The 7,128-nt window shown below is 37.6% G+C and overlaps 1 pseudogene; it reads left to right on the forward strand.

Annotated features, from left to right (window-relative positions):
• The first annotated feature begins 2,717 nt into the window (after positions 1-2,717).
• LOC150022418 (large ribosomal subunit protein uL4 pseudogene) lies at positions 2,718-4,020 on the forward strand (annotated as a pseudogene).
• Positions 4,021-7,128: the final 3,108 nt, after the last annotated feature.

Consider the following 7,128-nt stretch of genomic DNA (forward strand, 5'->3'; position numbering starts at 1 on the left):
ATCCCTCTGAGCTCCCCCCATAATGTTCCCCATACCTATAATTCTTTTCCCACTCTTGTTTGCCTACTTAATTTGCCTTTGTTTCAGTTCCCTAGCTTCTGTTGTTGGTCATTGTGATACAGTTTCATTTTAATGTTCAGAGTATTGATTCTCTTTCTCCTAAACAAGTCCCTTTAACATCTTGTATAACAGTGGTTTGGATCTAATGCACTCCTTCAGTTTTACTTTGTCCTGGAAGCACTTTCTCTGCCCTTCTATTCTGAATGACAGTTTTACTGGATAGAGTAATCATGGTTGTAGGTTTTTGCATTTCATTATTTTTAATAGTTCTTGCCAGTCCCTTCTTGCCTACAGTGTTTCTTTTGAAATATCAGCTGATAGTCTTATTGGGACCCCCTTGTACATAATTCTCTTCTTCTCTCTTGCTGTTTTTAAGATTCTCTCTTTATCCTTAATTTTTGACATTTTGATGGTAATGTGTTTTGGTGTGGTTCTCCCTGGGTCTAGTATTTTTGGAACTCTCTGTGCTTCGTGAACCTGTAAGTCTACTTCCTTCCCCATGCTAGGGAAGTTCTGCTTCATTATTTTTTCACATAATTTTTCAATTTCTAGTTCTTCTTCTTCACCTTCTGGCAACCCTATGATTTGGATGTTGACCTGATGGTATTTGTCCCATAGGTTTCTAAGCCTCTCCTCATTTTTCTCACTTTTTGTTTCTTCTTTCTGCTCTGGTTGACTCTTTGTTCCTTCCCTATGTTCCAATTTGTTGATCTGATCCTTGGTTTTCTTGCCCTCACCACTAGTTTTGTATGCATTTTTGTTCATTTCAGCAGGACTAGCCTTCATTCCTTCCTCGTCTTTTTAAAGATCTGCTGTTAGCTCTGTAAGCATTTTTATAACCAAAGCTCTGAACTGTGCTTCAGAAAGATTTCCTATCTGCTATTTCCTTAGATTAGATATTTGCTGTCTGGTCAGCTGTGTCACCAGGATCCTGACAGTTTTTTGTTTACCTTTGCTTCCTTGGAGGGACTGTCACACCTCCTACACTATAGGGGTGGACCCCCATGCACTTGCCACAGCTGGGCGACCCTTCTCACTACGCTGTGGCATTTTCTGTGGGGGTGGCAGTCCAATATGGATTCCTTCCATTGACTCACCGATAGTAGACTGGGAGCCTTCTTCTCTATCCCCACCCCCTCTGGGCCTCACAGTCTGAGGCAATGGGGATCTGCCTTCCCCAGCATTGGAATAGCAAACTGATGGGCCTGGTCTGTAGTCCGGGGTGCTCCCCAGGCACTTCTTGCCTCCCCTTAAATATCAGTGTCTTTGCTTACCACTGTCCTGCTGCCAACACCACTGCTGCCACCGCCAGCACAGCCTGACCTCTCCACCCTGGCTTCATTCCTCCTTCCTGTCCAGATGAGCACCACTTATTTATAAGTTTATACATTGGACTTACATTTATTTTCTGAAACTTCTGGTTATTTCTGGTTCTGCAGTAGTTGTATTCCTTCTTAGTTGTGGAGGGAAATGGAGCATGTCAGTCTAGGCCTCCATCTTGGCTGCAAGTCTCTTCCTGATTTGGGTCTTTAAACACAAGCTCTACAGACCCTGCCAGTAGGGAATCTATTTCATAACTCCATTTACTACCAAGTACAGTACCCAGTTCCAACCATTTCTAGTAAGTTTGACCAGAGAATCCAGGCAACCATGGATCTTGGGCCTTTCTGATCCTATAGAGACTGTTCCTTCCAAGGTTTTCTAATTTTTAGAAATAGCAGACAACTCACCCAGGAGCATGTTTTTTGAACCAACCCAAAGACCATACTATAAGCACAAAGTATCTGAATAGAAACAAATGCTTAATATAAATATGAACATCAGATTTAATTTAGTCCTCTGCTTTTCACAGTGCAGTTAGAGTGATTTGCAACATGGTCTTAAAGTGACTCTTTGATTTTTAGTCTGTACTTTGCCTCCTTCAAGATACTTATCTTGCAGTTTTTTCCATTAGTTCTTTTTTCAGAACTTCACACTGGCCATGTTTTATCTCCATGAAAGAATTTTTTTTTTCTCTAATTTGAAATTTTTGTGAATAAGGTGATTTCTACTTCTGTGTACATGTACACTCTTCCCCTTTTCTCTCTCTCTCTCTCTCACCCATGCACACATGCATACAGTATACACATACATCGTTAACTCTACAGTCTGTCATAGACCAGCTCAAATGTTCATTTTAAAAAGAAATTAAAATAAATTAATTATAAATAAATGCAAAATAAGCTCTAGTGGGTTGAAATAAGATCAAGTTGAAATTTTCACAAGGAGGTTTTATAAAGCATGCTGTAGTTCCTGATGTTACTTTAACTCATGTTGTATAGAATGTCAGATGTTCCCCATTTTATCATTGATTTTTAATCACCCAGTTATGGCTGTAACCTCTAGGTATTTTGACTGTGAAGGTAGTTTTTTTACTTTATGATTACCTAGTAATGATGATACTCCAGCACCCTGCAATTAGCCAGTCTTCATCACCTTTTCAAATTTTAGTTTTTAAAATCTTGTTTGAATCAATGATTTCAGAGAAGTAAAAGGGTAATTTTAAACTATTATTGCTTTTATAACCATTACCTGGCATTTGCCTGTTAAAAAGGAAAGAAAGTGGACTTAGTTCCCCTGTGGGAGCCTCCAGATTGGGGGGAGTGTGTCCTTCTCCTCTCCAACCCATGGCGTGTGCTCATCCACTGATGTCAGTGTCCTCCAAAAGGGGGGAATCATCTGGCTAAATGATCACTTTGCCTGCTGTGTTCAAAGCTCACATTCAACCAGCTCATGTAAACTTTGTTCACAGCAACTTGTGCAAAATCAATAGATGGTCGCATGCTCTCAATGATTTATCAGATCATCGAAACACTGCTGAGTCTTGGGGTGCTGGCAGAACTAAGGCTACAATTCCCAGAATACAGGGTGGTGGAACTCATTGTTCTGGCCAGAGTGCTTTGGGAAATATGTGTTCTGGGGGCCACATGTTTGCACCAAACAAAACTTAGTGCCGTTAGCACTGCAGAGTGAACTCAACACAGCAGCGATATGCCATCAGCTCTGCTCTGGCTGCCTCACTCTCATCAGCGCTGGTCATGTCCAAAGGTCTTACTGAGGGAGTTCCTGGACTTCTTTTTGTGGATGAAGATACAGACAAAGGCTTCAAAAAGGCCAGGGAAGCTGTTTTGTTTTTCAGGAAACTTGGGTTTGGGATGCTATCCAAATGCCTGTGCCTCTCAGCAATGAGAGCTGGCAAGGGCAAAATGAGAAACCATCATTGTAGCCAGCACAGGGGACCTTACATTATCTATAATGAGGAAAACGGTATCCAAAACCTCCAGAAACATTCCTGAAATTATTCTGACTAATGTAAGCAAACTAGATATTTTGAAACTTGCTCCTGGGGACATGTGGGCCCTTTCTGCATTGGGACTGGAAGTGCTTTCCTCAAGTTAGATGATCTGTATGGCACCTGGCCTAAAGCTGCTTCCCTCAGCAGTAACTAAAACCTTCCCATGCACAAGATGCTCAATACAGACCTGAGAAGAATCTTGAAAAGCCCAGAGATTTAAAGAGCCCACCGAGCATCTCGCAAGAAAATTCATTGCAGAGACGAGAAGAGAACTCCACTGAAAAACCCAAGAATCAAGTTGAAGCTAAACCCATGCACAGACCATTGATCACAAGTCCAAGAACCACAAGCTCCAGGTGGGTAATGCAGCAGCGCCAGAAACCAGTTTAGATGAGAAGGGGATCCAGGCAAGTAACCTGTGGAAGGGAAGCAAAGAAAAAAAGCTATTGGCATTATGAAGCAGAAGAAGCCTTTGGTGGAAAAAAGAGGCTGCAGCTGCCAAGAACACAGTTGCTCAGAAGCCAGCAGAAAATAAACTCACCACCGAAGAAAAGAAACCTGTGCATAAGCTTAACTTTGTTTATTCCATAAAGGTTAAATTATTTTGGATAGCTAATGTGAAATAAATGTTGAACTTGATCAAATACAAAGAAGAAGGAGGAGGAGGAGGAGGGGTAGGAGGAAGACAAGAAGGAAAAATGAAGGGGAAGAGAGAAGGAGGGGAGCGAGAAAGGGAAGAAAGAGGGAGAGGGAGGAAAATAGGGGAGAAAAGGGTTCCCTTTCATCAAGTGGGACTAAATTATAGTTACTTCTAACAAAGCAAGCTAAATACTTAAATGCTTATTTCTTTTCCTTTAATTACCAAATTTCACTGTAAGAACTTGGTATAATAGTGATCTCCAATGGGTAGTGAATTCTTCTCTACCTTTCACAAAAAAAAAAATTATAAATTTTTATTTACTTAATATTTACATTCAGTTATAATCAGTGCTATAATTAATACATATATTATAATATTATCCCAAATTTTCCAGAGAAATGTGTTTAATGATTGTTATGCCTCAAAGAATGATAATACCTTTTGTTTGGATCATAGCAATTCATGTAATGTTAAGAATTTATTTGTGACTATACCTTTAATGTCTTGGTGATACTTGCAATAGCCGGTCCTCATTTTATGTCTTGTAACTTCTGAATGCATTTCCCCACGATAAGCTTTTTTTTTAAGGATACATTTTCTTTGCTACCTTTAAAAATAATGATTGCATTTATTATGTTCATGGCCCCATAGCTAGAAAGAATGATTAAAATGAAGTGATTTTAATGACCCATATTTTGCATGTAAATTTCTATTTTTTCCTCAAGGACTCATTCTGCAAGTGTTTTTAATTTTAAGGAACGCTAAGAACAATTCTTAATTTTGTGTACTAAATCAGCATTAATTTTCTATTTTGTGACTTTGCAATGTGAGTATATCAACATACACTTAAGTTTCTAAGGTGCATTTCCTACATGATTTATTTTTTAAAAGGCAATTTATATACATATCTCTTCCAGGAAACACAAAAGCTTTTCCCTAGAGTGTTGTAGAAGCAGAAAAGATGGCAGCATACAATTTTCACAAATGAACTTTTAATAAGAATGCACTGCCAAATCACAACGATTTATATGCAATTGTAAAATATAAATACTTAATGTGGTTTTTAAGGCACAGACTTGTATTGAATCAGTCACCTTCATAAGTCATGGGTGTTGATTTTTTAAAACATTATTGATTTGTTAAAGAGAAAGGTATCGTGGGTCCATCATTTTTTTCATTATGAAACACTAAGTAGCTAGAGGCTTTTTAAATAGTGGTTCAGCTTAAGAGAAGCTATTTTTAAAAGATTAGCTTTGAACGTCTCTTCCAGAGCATCTATTTACAATCACCAGGACCATTTAGAAATAATTGAAAATATGGTTTTTGTTTAGCCAGCTTTATTAAATTGGTTCTTGTGTATTTTGATAATTGTTGACAAAGGTGCATCACACGGGACACTAAAGATAATGTGGACATATTAATGCCATTATAAAACATACTTTTGTAGCCTCAGGTATAGAGTATTTAGCAAATCATACTTCCTGCTGCCGCTGCATTATCAGCACATTATGCTGTAAGGCTTCCATTTGATTTCCTTCTCATTCATCATTGATCTCACTCTCTCCTCCACCTCTACCGCTTCATCAAATACTATAATTGTATTAAATCATTATGATCATCATAGGGAATGTGTGAAAATGTGTAATCAACAGCCCTCGATATAGATGATTTGTATTTACCTTTGGTAAGGTGTGACCTGGTTAATGCTGTCTATCTTATGACCCATCATATTTAAGATTCTGTGCCAGATATAATGCTATGGGTTAAATTGATTTCTCTCAAATTTTTGTTTTATATTTGAAGTTTTAATGCACAGTTCCTTAGCATGTGAGCTTACTTGGAAATAGGGCTGATACAGATGTAATTAGCTGAGATCGCACTGTAATAAGGGTGGGCCCCTAACCCATATGACTGTGGTGTATTTATAAAAGGGGAAAATTTGGATATAGCCATTGATACAAGGCTAATGCCAGTTATCTAAAAGAAGACCTGGAAGAGATCCTTCCCTCTCAGCACCCAGAAGAAACCAAACCTGCCAACACACCTTGTTCTTAGACTTCTCCAGTCCAGAATTCTGAAGCAACACACTTCAGTTGTTTAAGCAACCATTTTGTGATATGTAGTTACAATAGACCCAGCAAACTAATACACAGTATTACTACAGTTTTATAAACGTGGCTAAACATTTGAGTCACTATGTTATAATGATTGTTTTTAATATACAGGTAAATATGTTATTTTCTATTCAGCTTAGTGGAAAACACAATACACTTTTTTGAAATACTGACTCCAATTTGGATTGACACTTACCTGTGTGGTTTATATATTTTTATTTAATTATAGACTATAACAAGAGATGTCTCCACATCATAGAGTCTAACTGTACTTTGAAGTATTTGAAGCTAAATTGGCTGACATTTGCCCAGGCTGAGAAAGTGTGTGTATTTTGTTCAGGAAACTCTGTATGGTGTTCAGAAGCATTATCTGCAGATAAAAGGTGCAACTGCTAACTTGATGTATCATCTCAACAAGCTTTCTTTTCACTGTGTCTATGGCTCTCCAAACAGCCTGAAGGACAGTGGATATTTATCTTCTCTACATGATTGTCCAATGTAATTAAATGGAAGTAGTGGCATTTCCATTGTATTATGTAGGATGTTGAATCAATATTACACTGTCACTTCACTTGTTTCTTAAGCTGACCAAAAAACCTAGTTTTATGAAACCAGTTTTGGGGATTTTGCTTTTATTTGAACACTGTAATGCAGATTTTTACCCCAATTACTCAAACATAACTTTATTAATACACTGCCACAATTCTGGAAATATCCCAGGATCACTTTTTAAAAGGATATTATATGTAATAACCTACTACTCAAACTCAAGGCAGATATTCAGTTATGAGTTTTTATATTTCTACCAAAAATGATATGCAAGTTAAAACAGTTACATTTACAAAACTTTAGACTCTAAAATTTAGAGCAGTTAACTATTCCAGTTCTTAAACCAGTTTTAAAATTACAAAGTGACTTTCAATTATTTATACCTTTTTTTCTCTCTGAATTTCTCTTGGAAGATTGTTGTTAACAATCTA

The sequence above is a fragment of the Furipterus horrens genome, unplaced genomic scaffold (assembly GCF_987537825.1).
Source record: "Furipterus horrens unplaced genomic scaffold, mFurHor1.1.pri manual_scaffold_1, whole genome shotgun sequence".
NCBI lineage: Eukaryota > Metazoa > Chordata > Mammalia > Chiroptera > Furipteridae > Furipterus > Furipterus horrens.